The following is a 13,633-nucleotide window of genomic DNA, read 5'->3' on the forward strand; positions in this document are numbered from 1 at the left end:
AATGTACTTTGAGCCACCTATTAAAAGTATTTTAAGTTGGACGGTGTGTACTCACATTTTCGCTGATTTTGTTCTATGAACCTGTCCTGGTGGGGGCAGAGTTAAAATTTTTTGCAGGTAACAAAGATCGAGTCTAAGTTCAGGTGTCGAAGATGCTTAGAGTTTTCGAAAGTTCTCATATGTTCCAAGGCTGGATTATGAATTTTTTCAGTGTAGTTAAGTTATTCTAGATTTTATTAATGGAATGTATTATTTCTTCTTAGAGATTTAGTTTATAATTTATGGATTATAAGTCCTCGATTGAGTTGTAGTTAATTTAAGTGTTGTTTTGAGTTAAGTTTGCTTAATATTAAGGCTTAGTGTGCTTTGAGCAACTCATTAAGTGCGGGTTATTACATACGTGACGAATATTATTATTTGTCAATGTATTTTCTAGATCCCTACATTATATATATATATGAGAACCTTCTCTAAGATGAGAACCTCCTTATAATGAGAACCTCCTTACGTTATTACATACGTGACGAAGGTCTGGTGAGAACCTTCTCTAAGATGAGAACCTCCTTATAATGAGAACCTCTCTCATTCGTCGGATTGAATCGAAATCAACGGACATGATCTAATCCAAACCGCCGGTTATTCCTACCATTCTAATTTTTCAAAAACAAACATCGACACTTTCTCTCACTTCTAAAACTTCTCCAGTCTCTCTCTTCAACACTCAAAAAAAACTGGATTCATATCAATTTGCTGCAAACTCGTAGGACGCATGTTTAATCTGGTGATTTAACTTCAAATTTCTTTTGCGGCACCTAATTTGTAACTCGAGTCTACGAAATGGAGCTCAAAATCAGGTATTATATGATATACTTAAACTCGAAATTCCTAAGTAATCTCAGCTAAATATTTGATGTTTTTGTTAGTGATGATTAATTTGAAATTTTTGAAACAATTGCTTGAGATTAGCAACCTATAATTCTGAATTTAGGGATTGTTAGCCAATTTTGTCGAGTTCTTTTGTGTTCTAATTTTTGCGGAATTAAGAATGTTGCGAATGAATTTCAAGTTCAGTTTTAGGCCTAATTGATAAGAAACTAATGTCTAACTTATTGTTTGATGTAAAATTGTTTGATGTGGAAAATTACTTCTACAATGCTGCTTCAAAAGTAGACTTACAATTAACTCGTGAATGAATAATATTGTTCATGTTCTTCTGGTTGTTTTGATTTTGGAACAAACACTAGAAAGTATTGCGTTGATTTAAATGGAAGCTCTCTATGAATTTCAGATCTTTAAAACTGCTTGATCAAAAGTAAACTAAATCTCTATAAAAGTAAACTAAACCTCTCTTAAGGTAAACCTAAATCTCTAGAAAATCAGATGACTTAATGATTTTGTTGTTGCTTCTGTAGCCTGTTGTTACAAAGACTTTCTCCTGCTTTCCCTCTTAATTGAGGGACTAGGTTTAGAGTTGTCGGAAGCTTCTAGTTGTTTCAGCCGTTGTCACACCTGGTCATGTGTGAATGCAGTAAAGTTGTGGTGTTTCTTAGTGGTTTTCGGGAGACTGTGCTGAGGTAGGTGATGGCTTGTACTTAAGATGCATGTAGGCAAAGACGAGGTCGTGTTGAACTTTAGTCATGTGTTCAATTAGTTTATACCCTAACATGTTATGTTTACTTTCGGAGAGATTAATTTTACTTTTCAAGAGACTTAGTTTACTTTTAGGGTCTGGTTTGCAGCTTGGTTCTTTTTTTTTTGCTTTGATTGCTAGTTTGAGTTGTAGCCTAAGATGTTGGTATGGGTGATCGTCTGCCAGTGTTGAGCTGTATTTTGGAAGTTGTTTGTTCTGTATGGCTTTTGTCTAGTCCCAACATATGGAGTACTTTGTATTTAGTTTAAATGTATCCTACTGAAACATTAAGCTACAATGAGGTGCGAGTATGCTCTTTTGTAGACACTACATGTCGATGAGTGGATCATAGCTTTACATAATTTCTTTTTTTGTTCAAATTAAAAGTAGATAAAGAATTAATAAAAGTAAAAAGAACTGATTAAAATGTAAAGTGATTAGAATAAATTTTAGACATGGTCAAGAGAATAGATGTTCCTGAACCGCTTGTCTGGTGGATGCTTTTTTAAAGTCAAGAAGTTAGTTGGGTGGTTTTGAAGGGCTAGTGATGCAGACTTGTCCTGCGTTGGCAGGTGGTTGGCTGAACTGTTCTACATAGTAAATACAAGGGACTCAAAAGTAAACAAAGAAACTCAAAAGTAAATCAAAACTTGGTAAAAGTAAATTAGCTTTATTATTTCTAAAGTGGAGTCTCTCATACAATATTCTTTTCTCTTATTTTAAAAGTATATCAAACTGGTAAAAGTAAATTAGTTAGGCTCCAAAGTAAATTCGTTGGTTAAGCCGGATGTGAATTCTTACGAGCGTTTGGCATAAATGTCATATTTGGCACATTTGAGCTTATTTAAGTGGGTCTGTTCTTTTGCAATTGTGTTTGCTGCTTTTCTATTGTTATTTGTGCAGTATGTTATGGACTTATGGTAGTATATGGTTGCAGTCAATTTACATAAGTTAGATCAGTTAGCAATTAAGTTCATGTTGTTGCTTACCCTGACGATGTTGATTTCAAAAGTAAATACAAGGGACTCAAAAGTAAACAAAAGAAACTCAAAAGTAAATCGAAACTTGGTAAAAGTAAATTAGTTTTATTATGTCTAAAAGTGGATCTCTCATACAATATTCTTTTCTCTTATTTTAAAAGTATCACTGGTAAAAGTAAATTAGTTAGGCTCCGAAGTAAATTCGTTGGTTAAGCCAGATGTGATTCTTACGAGCGTTTGGCATAAATATCTCATACTTGGCACATTTGAGCTTATTTAAGAGGGTGTATTGACCCAATCAAACCAGACAGATAAAGTAGCTAAATTGTGCAAGAGTAAACCAAATCTTTCTAAAAGTAAACTAAATTGCTTTTAAAGTAAATTAAATAATAATGGAACTTTGATTATACTTATTTTCTCAAAATATTAAGTCGAAACCTATTAGCTCAAATGGTAGAGCAATGTGCCGTTGCACATGGATGTAGGTTCAAATCCTACATACGTTGGTGATTTATGCGCGTACAAAAACTCAAATTTTGATAATTGACTCAAAAGTAAATTAAAAAAAGTCACAAGTAAATAAGAAAATATTAAAAGTAAATATCAACATGTTGGTAGTGTTTTTTGTTTATTTGAAAAGGGGCGATTCCTCGGCTCCTAGAGGCTCGAGACCCGTGCACCTTTACTATAGCTTCGCAGTGACAACCTTGTGAATAGGAACAGTTTCTTTCACAGGTTGTGTGCAGAGGGTCCGTAGGAACAAGTATTTTTTTGGTATGTTTACTGATGCAAAAATATCTAAGAGTCTGCAGACTATTACAAGTGGACCAGAGCTCATTGAGTTAGTTTTAGTTCGGTGCTGAAGTTCAGCAAAAGGTTTTGGTTAGCTTAAACAATGATGGCAATGAACTTGTTAACAGCTGGGGACTCGAGCAACGCTTGCTCGAGCCCCGTTTATCGTTTTCTCGTGACCTTTCAGACAGAAATATGAACCAAAACCAAGAAAAAAGTTGATGATGCAGTAGATAGACATGATTTGTCACTCTTGTCATCAACATACCAAAACTGTGATTTCAACTTTTGTGTTATTGCAGGTTTTGCTGATACTGAAACTTCTCCTACAAATGAGTTGTTTTTCAATGGTGTGATCATCCCAACTCAAATGAAGGAAAAGCTCAATTCTATTGCGTAAGCAAGAAAGACGAAGGGATAAATTCGACAACGACAACAACATTAGTCCGTCAAGACAAGACACAATCAAAGTCTTTTTGGAAGTTCAAAAGAAGCAGCAGCCTCAACTGTGAGAATTTACCAAGTCAGAATGGTAAAGATTGTTAATTTTTTGGCTCTAAAATAGGTTTGTGTAGTTGTCCTTTTGTTCAATTTAAAAGTAAATAAAGAACTTGTAAAAGTAAATATAACTGATTTAAAAGTAAAGACTTACCAAATTTAATGCAAAGTAACAAAAGTTGCCTATGTAGGATTCGAACCTACATCATTGTGCAATGCACAAAGCTCTACCGGTTGAGCTAATAGGCTTTACCATAAGAAACTGACATGGGATTTTTAAGGGAAAAATGACATGGTATTTTTTACAAGAAATTGAGAGTTGTAAAGAATGTAATGCATTTCCAAATCTACTAACAAGTTTTCTCCAAAAAAATGTGATACAAACTGCAATTCTAAAGATTATAAGATATAAGTTATGTTCTATATAATAGAAGCTATCCTTGTGATTGTGAAATAACCATGAAGCGGGAAAGTATTTGTATGAAAAGAGACCCACAGACTGGCCACAAACACATAGAAGAGAAATAGAAGAGCAACCAAATAACCCACCAGCCCTTTACTTAGCTCGAATAGAAGGCGTCCACCATTGCAACAGGAAGCAGAGGTGCTACTAGGCCCACTACTCCCCTTAGACAGCCTAGTCAGCCCCTCTTGGTCACTTTTACATACTCCCCATTGCTAAATAACCAGCATTCACGGCGCAACAGAAGACTAAAGGCATGAACTAAACACTAGATGATCAGCCAAACTACTTTCTCAACTAAATCATAAGCACAGCTGCACAAGTATACAAATATAATATTACATGTTCAATGATGAATAGTGATAAAACTAAATGATTGTGTAAACACCTAAGGAATGGTGGAGCCTGCATACTTGCAATTAGGCAGCGGTGAACATCCATATAAAGAAAGAAGGCCATCTTCAATATGAAAAATTACAATCAGCAATTATTGTTTCTGAATCATAAATGACGCTTACCTACATAATATGCTTTGTTTGGAAGGAAATAAAATCATGCAAACAACAACCAAGACTAATTCAACGAAATCATAGAAATGAAAACACAAACCCTAATTCAAGCAAATAAAAAACGAAAAATAAATCCAAACACTCCCAAAACTTTAATTCAAAACCTAATCAAAGCAAAAACAACCCTGATAAACGATATCAGGATAACTCAGTTGGCCAAAATTTTGCGAGAACGACAATCGAAGATGTAAAGTGAGAAGGGGCGAAGACAGGAAAAAAAAATTTAAAAAAATTGCGAGCAATCGAAAGAACAAAAAACTGAAACAAAAACGAAAAAACAACCCATACCTGGCGAATTAAAAGAGGTGACCGGGTGAAGCCGCAAATAAGAGGAAGATACTTGCAAGAACCGAAGATGTTGAAGAAGATGGAAGAGAGAATTTGCAGGAAGAGAGAGAAAACGGGAGGAGAGCTAGAGAGACAGAAAATCTGAAAAATGGGTTGAAGGTGGGAGGTCATTCACCCGTTTGAAATTACCAGATTAACCTTATTGTTTTGATCTGCTCGGGCGACATAAGGAACGTTGGATTAATTTGATCTACCGCTGAGATTAATTCTCAATTCTCTCTATATATATATATATATATATATATAGAAAATCAGGATCTGGTGAGATTATATATATATATATATATATATATATATATATATATATATAGATTTGTTGTTACACTTTCCTTTGCACAAAGTTTTAGGTGATAAGTGGTTGTTTGGTTATCAATTGTTATTTTTATTGAAAAAGTAGATGTGATAGGAGTTAATGGGGTATTTTTTTTTTAATTGAATGAGAGAGGGTGTAGGGACAAAAAACAATTTAGTGGGAAGAGAGAGACAATATAATAATTGTGGAGTCATTTCTATTTTAGAAGTGTAACAACTAATCTGGGACGGACGAAAAAGGAAAGTGTAACAACTAATTTGGGACGGAGGGAGTAGTATAATATAATGTAGATATTAAAATAGATGTATGAATATAATGTATGCATTAGAATTGTACCTTAAAAAAAACATGCATTAGAATTGTGTAAAGATATTAGTAATGGAGTAATTATTAATGGTTAGGAAGAGGGTAATGAACCAATTGTTTGTTGGTTCAGTGGTGATTGGGGCTGAACTTGGTAGGGAGAACTCGTGTTCGATCCCCCGCAACAACAATTTGGAGGGGACTGGAACCTATCCACCCATAACTCGCCCCGAATCCGGATTAGCCCGAAGGGTGAACCGGGTGCTAACACAAAAAAAAAAAAAAAAAAAAAAAAAAGAGGGTAATGAGGCACACCATACTTAGACCTCTTAAAAGACTACTCTAATAAAAATGTAGTACTATGATATTCCCATTATGAATTAACATTAGTTTGTGGGGAACTCATCTTGTGATTTGGAGGTTATAAGCCTGAGCTTCATCAACTGCGAAATATTTAGGAGTGACTCAAGCAAAAACTTACATATATAAGTTGACTAACCTGTAATGGATATTGGTTCAGTATGGTCTCTTTCTCTTACCCGGTAAAATAATGATATTACCATTATAAGACCCCCGTATTTACTAATAATGAGTAGCTGTTTCAAAAGAAAAGCCTTTAATTATCCCCATTGTGAATTTGAATAAGTATTTTCATTGCCGGCAATAATAACGAGCAATCAAACAAGTGATTGTTATTTGTTAATAATATTACTAATCTTTAAAATAAAGGTGATATGGATTAAAGAAAGTAGGCACGTGGTGGAACAGAAAATGAAAAGCACAAGAAGTAAAGAACAAACTAGTTTGTGGCCCGGGCGTTGCTCCGGGTTTTACTTTTAGTGGGATTTACTTATTTTAAATATGTGCGTAAGTGGTGCTATTATCTGATTTCCATGCAAGATCAGTGGCCGTTCAACAAACTTCTTTCCCATATCCGAAAATCAAAACAAAGACGAGTTCTCTTCTTCATGATTAGTTGATTATTATACTCTTGTCAATGTTTCCCTCTTCCGCAGTCATAATTACACTCGATTACCCTAAGTTTTTATTTATTTTTCAAGTTTAAGTTGAGAAGAGAAAAATTGTACATTTATAAGTTAAGTAATTAATTCCCTTTTGTTTTTTTTTCCCATTTAATTTATTATTATTCATTTTAAAAAGGTGGTATTTATTATTTAAATAGAAAAATATAACATCATTGTGGCTAGCTAAGATGGTAAGAATGGTAACTCTTAATTCAAGAGGTCTAGTGTTCAATCCTTACTACATGCTTTTTGGTTGTCAACTACATGTCATGATACTTAGTAGTGGTGATGTGGCGTAATAAGGAGGGATCTACGTGACACATATACGTTCTTTTAAACGCCTTTTAATATATTAGTATAGATATAGATAATAAAATGGATTAAACAAAAAAGCCATTGTTACTGCCTAAAGGAAGAAAGAGGAATTAATGTCACCTTTTATACCTTTGTTGCAAAAATGCATGCATGCATGTTGTTCTTAAGGTGTTTTAAAAAAATTCGCCTGCGTGTATGTAATTAAGGAAATATTTATAACAAATGACTATCATAGAGGATAAAAAATTATTGATAAAAACAACGTGAAAAAACCAACCCTGAACAACACAATGACGAATATATGCAATTGTTTTTTTTTTTGGTTTTCATAGGCCCATTTCCGCCTTCACTCCCTAAATTCTCTACCAATATTTCCATCTAATTGGGGCAATTCACATGAGTCTTCATTTAACCCGCTCCAATCCACAAATTTTACTAATTTTATAGTGATCTAAAATATTGATAACTATATATTTTAGATATTGATGTCTATATATTTTAGATAATGATTTTGTCAATTAATATAGGTAAGGTATTACGCATGAGCATTTTAAGACGGTTTTAAAAAATTTATACCAAATGAAGAGGGCTATCAAAAACATTTGATATTTTTTGATGGTCGGAGACTGGAGAATGTAGTCGTGTTGAGTTTATTGTGCTAACGCTAGCGTGCTTTTAGCGATTACCATCAAAACAATATACGAAGTATATCGATTAAGGAAATTATCCCACATTTATTTTTCCTTACATTGTTTTTGGTAAGTTCCAATACACAATTTTTACAGCTGATAAAATTTACCTTCGTCAAATATATGGGGGTGCATAATCTTAGTTAGGCAGGCTTGTTTTAATAATGGATCATTCTTATCCTATGCATTAGAGGCCTGTGTTAAAAAAACTGTATTATGAAATAGTTTAATAAGGAAATAATTGATGATTGTTGCTACACATTACTTAATTTGTAAGTTAGTATAAACTCAAAGATATTTTATGAGTAATTGAGTATATATACTACAATTTTCTTTTCTTTAATTAAGATTTTGACATTATTCTAAGAGCAAGATTATTGAAGAGGATTTATATATCCTTTCTTCAACTCTCTCTCCTTTTCTCCTTTTGACACATCATGTTCTCTTTCTTCCACATCATTTTCCACTATCTCCTTCCTCTTCATCTTCCTATTTTTATTTTTTTCCACACATCAAAGAGGATCCTCTCTTGTTTCCTCTCTCCTACTTTATTACATACCCCACTATATATTATCTTTTTATTAAAACATTTAATTTAGGGATAATTTCAAGTGTTTACAAAATAAATTAGCCTAATAAATTATTTTTCTATTACTATTGATAAAATAAATCGATTTGTAACCTTGACAATAATAAACTTTGTTAAAATAACATTAATAATATTACAATACAATACAATGACAATAATTAACTAACAATGTGTGCTTCAAGTACATCATGAAAAAGATGAGATGTATGAAATATGGTTAAAATTAGGTTCATTTTATAGAGGAAAAAAATATATAATCGTTGGTGTTTTTTTTATTTACAAATAAGTTACCATTTTTTATTTATTATCGTTATAAAATTATAACCGTATGTAAAATTGTTTAAAACTAGCCAATTATTAAGTGACACGTGGCTCAATATATCCTCTCACAATTACCATATATCCTCTTCACATGGAGGATATATTGTAATCCTCTACCAAGGTAGTATCCTCTCTTCCATTTCTACATCAAAGAGGATACTACTTTGGAGGAGAGAGAGTGTAAGGGAGGATGATATATCCTCCCCAATGTTCATGCTCTAAATATATATAATAGAGACGATTTAAAAAATATATATTTATTTTAATTAAAAGAGAGGCGAATCACAGGGTGACATTTGTCATCACTACATTGATTTCCTCTCTTTTAGTATAATATATACTTCCTCCGTTTCGGAAATATCGCACCATTTATTTTTTATACTATTCACACTACGACTTTGGCCATTTGCTGTGATTCATACGTAAGAAAATTTTAGTCATGCACTACAAGAATTTGTATCTTTAACGACAACCTAATTACGACGGGTCAAAAATCCCGTCGCAAAAGCCTTTTGCGACGGGGCTAACAACCAAACAATGACGGGAATAACCGTCGCAAATGTCTTTTACGACGGGTTTACGACGGATTTACGACGGGATTTCTATTAACGACGGCCCCCTTTTATGACGGGCTCGCGACAGGAAATCCCGTCGTTAATCAACTATTATTGGCCTTTCGCGACGGGATTTCCCGTCGTTAATATTACAATTTCTTGTAGTGATGTGAGGTCATGTTAGATTCGTATCGATACATATTTTCTAAATATTAATTATTTAAAATTTTTATTTGCACAAGATTTGAGATATTAAGAGTCAAAATAATGGTTAGAAGAGTAAAAGTCAACCATGGTGCGATATTTACGGAACGGAGGAAGTAGATAAATAGATATATATGTGCATTTCCGTGCGTTTGCACGTACCTCTTGCTAGTGATATTAAATGTATGAGATAAAATTAAAATAATAACTATCTATGACAAATTAAAGTAATTAGATGGGGTGACTTTCTGTAATTAGTTTACTGATCCCTTGTAAAGAAAAGGAGAAAGATTAAAAGAAAAAGTATGTATTTTAATAATTAACACAGATTGGTAACAGGATGATGTCTTTTTTGGTGATGAAAATGATTGTGGTTTGTTGTCCAAAGCCATGCACTACTCACGTGAGACAGAAAGCAACATCAGAAGTGTTGAGACTTGAAAGTTGAGAGTGTGCCATTAAAGCAAATCACATGCGGTGTTCAACTAATTTAGTAATGAAAAATTAAAAAACTTTAATTAATCAGTCTTTGCTTAAAAATCTGTGTTAAGATATGTTAAGATATTAGATATTATTATGTGAATATTCTGTAGAGTCCTAACTATGGTATGTTACATGGGATTCTGTTTGAGTCGTCGTGTGTTGGGACGCCTCAACAAAATGGGAGAGTCGAGAGAAAACACCAACATATTTTGAATGTTGGGAGGGCGTTACGTTTTCAAGGAAATCTTCCAATAAAATTTTGGGGGGAATGTATTTTGGCTGTCTGTTACTTGATAAACCGTACACCTACCCCGATCCTTGACAATAAAACACCTTATGAGATGTTGTTTGGTAAACCACCATCGTATGTGCCTATCCGCGTGTTTGGGTGTCTGTGTTATGCATATAATCTCCGGTGTAAAGGGGATAAGTTTGAGTCTCGGAGTCGCCGATGTGTGTTTTTGGGTTATCCGTTTGGCAGGAAGGGATGGCAACTTTATGATCTAGAGACACATGAGTTCTTCGTCTCACGGGATGTCAAGTTTCATGAAGGGACGTTTCCTTTTGTAGATGAATCAGATGTGTTGCCACGGGTGCATGATGGTAATGGGGGGTTTGACCATTGGAGTTTGGATGAGAGTGGGACTACGGGTCCTGAGACCGTGTCGTCGCCTGCAGGTGATACTGTTGGGGTGTCACCGCCTGCAGGTGATACTGAGGGAGTGTTGTCGCATCCGGGAGCTGATGAGGGGGTGTCGTTGACTAGTGGCGACGACAGGGGAGTGTCGTCGCCTGTGAGGGAGGAACAACAACATGAAACACCTAGTCGAGTGGATTCAGACGTCGTCTCATCGCCGACAGGTGTAGAGGAGACGACGGGTAGTGACGAGAGTGAGACAAGGCAGTGTGTGGAGGATACGGAGTTAGGAAGGGGGAAGCGTGCGAAGTTTCCGTCGACAAAGCTGAAAGACTGTGTGATACATACAATACGGGAAAAATATAGTATTTCCGAAAAAACACCTACGGCGTCATCACTCTCAGGTACTCCTTATCCTATCACATATTTTGTTAATTATGAGCGTTTTTCGTCAAAGCACAGGCATTATATAGTAGCATTGCAAGAAGGGCAAGTTCCTAAGAGTTTTAAACAAGCGATGCAGCATGAGGGGTGGCGTCAGGCAATGGCTGCTGAAATCGACGCGTTGGAGGAACAAGGGACATGGACGTTGGAAAATTTACCGGAAGGGAAGAAAGCACTGGGGAGTAAATGGGTGTATACTGAGAAGCGTGATGAGGATGGGAATTTGTTGAGACTGAAGGCTCGATTGGTATGTTTAGGGAATCATCAGGAGGAAGGGTTGGATTATAATGAGACATTTGCTCCCGTCGCGAAGATGGCAACAGTTCGAACTTTCCTAGCTGTCGCAGCTGTCAAACAGTGGGACGTGCATCAGATGGACGTCCACAATGCGTTCTTGCACGATGACTTGGAGGAAGAGATCTATATGAAGATTCCTCCTGGATTCCAGAAGAATCACTTTGACAAAGTGTGTCGAATGAGAAAGTCGTTGTATGGGTTGAAACAAGCACCTAGATGTTGGTTCCAGAAGTTATCGACGGCATTGACGCACTATGGATTTCGACAGTCGCTGTCCGATTATTCGATCTTTACTCTGTCTAAAGGTACGTTGCAGCTGAGTGTGCTCATTTATGTGGACGACATGATTATCGCAGGCAATAACAAGTTTGCGCTTGAGAGTTTTAAGGCATACTTGAAGGAGTGTTTTAAAATGAAAGACCTCGGGGCTCTGAAGTACTTCCTTGGGTTAGAGGTGGCACGAAGTAGTCAAGGGTTCTATGTATGTCAGAGAAAATATGCCCTCGACATCATCTCAGAGGCCGAATTTTTGGGAGCAAAGCCTGTGGACTTTCCCATGGAACAGAATCATAGGTTGGCATTGGCAGACGGGCCAGACCTGTCGGACGGTGAGCAGTATAGGCGTCTGATCGGACGTCTGGTTTATTTGGCTGTCACGCTACCAGACGTTGCCTACTCTGTACATGTCCTATCTCAATTTATGCAAGCACCAAAGGAGGCACATTGGGAAGCAGCTTTGCGAGTAGTGAGATACTTGAAGAAGTGTCCGGGTCAAGGTATACTACTTCGGTCGGACAGTGCGTTGCAGTTGGAGGGGTGGTGCGACTCGGATTGGGCAGGGTGTCCAATGACGCGTCGGTCGGTGACTGAATGGTTTGTGTCACTTGGTATGTCGCCAGTTTCTTGGAAGACCAAGAAACAACATACTGTTTCTCGGTCGTCTGCCGAGGCAGAATATCGATCGATGGCAGCTCTGACGTGTGAGTTGAAGTGGTTGAAACAACTACTACGCGACTTGGGGGTGACACACAACCAAGGCATGAGGATGTATTGCGACAGTCAGTCTGCGTTGCATATTGCACAGAATCCGGTGTTCCATGAAAGGACAAAACACATCGAGTCAGATTGTCATTTCATTCGAGATGCAATCAAGGAAGGGATCATCAGTCCATCGTACGTGTCGACGAAGGTTCAGTTAACAGATATCTTCACCAAAGCGTTGGGGAAGGCGCAATTTGAGTTTTTTTTGAACAAGATGGGCATTCGAGATCTACATGCTCCACCTTGAGGGGGGATGTTAAGATATGTTAAGATATTAGATATTATTCTGTGAATATTCTGTAGAGTCCTAACTATGGTATGTTACCTAATGTGTACCTAGGGTTTAGGTAATGAGTTGTACTATATATATACGTGTGTTATTAATGAGAAGGGGACGAGATTACACAATATTTGACAATCTGATAAGTCAGACAAGTCAAAGGACATCGACCATTAATGGGACTATTGGATTAAAAAGTCAAAATGATGCATATATTGAAAAATGTATGAAGTCTAATCGTAGTTATTGGGATTATTTTTCAATAATATTAATTGGCAAATCAATTATTATCTAGGTTGTTGAAGTTTGACAAGTACTATATAGATTGTTATAAGTAGTCAATTACTACTTATATTTCTAACAATTGATGTCAATTGCTATATTAATCCATATTTCCGCCAATTTAGTCCACTAATGACATCCTAATTAACCCTTAATTATAATTAATTAATAAAAATTAAAATTCCAAAATTAAATTAAAAAAGTTACCCAAAATTACGCAAAATTGTAAGTGATAGAAATCTTTGAGATAATTAGTTATGGACAATTAAACTCTTCGTTCTTTTTCTCAATTTTTTTTAAAAAAAGTTCAAACTAATTGTTTGGGAAAAAAAAACCTTAGCTGCTCCCATCCCTTTCGCTCTCTCTAGGATTTATATTACACAAGGTTTTCTAGGTTGGAAATAACCGAATTTCTTCATGTTTTATTGATCATTTTGTATTAATTTATAAATGTTGGGATGGATTGCAGCTCGGTTGAGCAGCCGGGATTGGGGGCATGCTCGAAGGACAGTGGCAGCTATTCCAGGAGCTTCCGTGTTGTCATCAATTTCAATAAAACTGCATTGTTCAAATGTA

This window comes from Spinacia oleracea, chromosome 6 (assembly GCF_020520425.1).
Source record: "Spinacia oleracea cultivar Varoflay chromosome 6, BTI_SOV_V1, whole genome shotgun sequence".
In the NCBI taxonomy this organism is placed as follows: Eukaryota; Viridiplantae; Streptophyta; class Magnoliopsida; order Caryophyllales; family Amaranthaceae; genus Spinacia; species Spinacia oleracea.